The following is a 2157-nucleotide window of genomic DNA, read 5'->3' on the forward strand; positions in this document are numbered from 1 at the left end:
CTGACAGACATCTCATCTCAACTGCAGCATATTCACCTTTGTGCGCTGTCAGCGATTTCTTCTCACTGCAGTCTGAATTGTTCAGAATTGAAATCTGATCATTCTACTCTTCTCCCTATCACTGCTTTCTTAAACCCTTCAGTGTGTTCACCTTGCACTTTGGCTAAAGACTAAAAGGCATGACACGAGTCAAGTTGCCCGAGCACTCCTTACTGGCCTCATTTCAGACCATCGTTCTCTTCACTTTGCTACCTCAGGACCTTCCCCATCCTCCTCCCTAGGAAGTTCCCCTCTTGGCTGGTTGTCTAGATTGTTCATCCTGCAGCTCTCACCACGTCCTCAGGGAAGCCCACATGGTTCTAAACTCTGGCCTCCACCTTCGCATCCCAACTAGGTTCCCATCTTGTATGCTTGCGCCATGCCCTATAATTTGCTTCAGGAATCTCATTACAGTCTTTAACTATATATTTGTGTGGTTAGTGAGGTAATATTTGTCTCCTGTATCAGAGTGTAAGCTTTGTGAAATCAGGATCAATGATGCTTTGCTTATCTTTGTATTCTCTTACCTAGCATATTGCTGGCACATAGATCAGCATTCAATGAATATTTGTTGAATGAATGCAGAAATCAGCCTACATTAGCCTTTCTACCTAAGGGGCAATCTATTACTGAAGGTCAAGCTTGTCAACCCTGTTAGTTGTGCTATCCATGTGTCAATTCACAGTTAGTTCCAATTTACAGGAAGTTCCATACCTTCTAAGTGCTTCCTGAAGCCTCCCTAGCTCTGGTCCTACTGTCACCCTCCCCTCAGAGACTAGTCAGTGTTGCTATAGTGATTTCCCATGACCAGCAGGTCCAGAGACAAGGAGCTTGTCTCCATGTTAAGCCATCCCAGGCCCAGTGGTCACAGACCAAAAAGAAAATCAGAAATCATTTAGGCCATTTCTCTGCCTACTGGCAGGACATGTCTAACCCATCCAGGCTGAAGAGAATCTCTCCTATTTAAAATTTCTCCAGAAACTCCATAACTTTTATGAGCAGCCCATACTGATATTTAATGAGGAAAACTTCTAAGACAAATGATCAGTTTTGGCTCTTCTCCACACTATAATCCCAATAGTTCTCAAGAACACAAGAGATCACAGTCCCATCGATGTGGAGGCGATAGCTAAACATTCTCAAAATGAAAAGTTTTTTGATATTTAGAAATTATTTGTGACAGCTTAATCTAAGTCATAGTTTATAAGGACAAAGTTAGCCAACAGTTTTGTGACTTTTTGCATGTTGAAAAATAAGACAATTATGTCGATATTCCTAATACTAACATTCTTCCTTAACTCTGTGATTCATTTTCAAAAAGAAAATATGAGTAATTTCCATTGTAAAATAGCCAGGGCTTTAATGCAGATTCTGGTTTAGCAGAGTTTCCAAGCTCTTTTTTGCATATAGCACCTGCTCAAGAAAGAACCAGATCGTAGCCCTTGCCTGATTGGTCCCTGGAAATAGCATCGCAGCCTGAAATAGGCCAGGCCAGGGCAATAGAACATTCTGTCACATTCTACAACTGGAAACTGTCTTGAACTGTTCCATTTCATTTCCTTTTGAGAAATTGGAAATAGAATGAATTCTGCTATGGATACATAGCATAAATTCTGGGCAAAAACCATGCAGTCCCATATATAGGCAAAATATTTACTTTCAGTCCTCTGGGTCTGGTTTTTCCTCCTAGATACAGCAACTATAACTTGAGTATGATGCCACCCACTGAATGCTGGGGCCTGGATTATGAACCAGGTAATCCAGACAATCGGCTTCCCATAGGTATGATAGGAAACGTAGTAGTAATGGTTATTTAATATTTAGGCTAGGTCAGATTCCTATTGCATTTTACTGTATGTTACATCAATCATTTCATCTAACCCTAACCACATCTCAGTTGGGTGTGTTTTTTACAAATGGACAAATGAAGTCACAGAGAAGTGGGTAATTTGTCCAAGGCTATACTGCTAGTGAACGTGAGCCAGGATTCAAACCCAGGCAGCCTGTTGTTGGAGCCCATGCTCAGAACCACTGTGCTATATTATAAAGAATCTGGGTCTTACGGAATATTTCTCTAAACTTTGGTTCTGATTCTACAAAAACAAGACCTTTATTAAA

Source organism: Propithecus coquereli, unplaced genomic scaffold, assembly GCF_000956105.1.
Source record: "Propithecus coquereli isolate 6110/MARCELLA unplaced genomic scaffold, Pcoq_1.0 Scaffold34, whole genome shotgun sequence".
Lineage (NCBI taxonomy): Eukaryota > Metazoa > Chordata > Mammalia > Primates > Indriidae > Propithecus > Propithecus coquereli.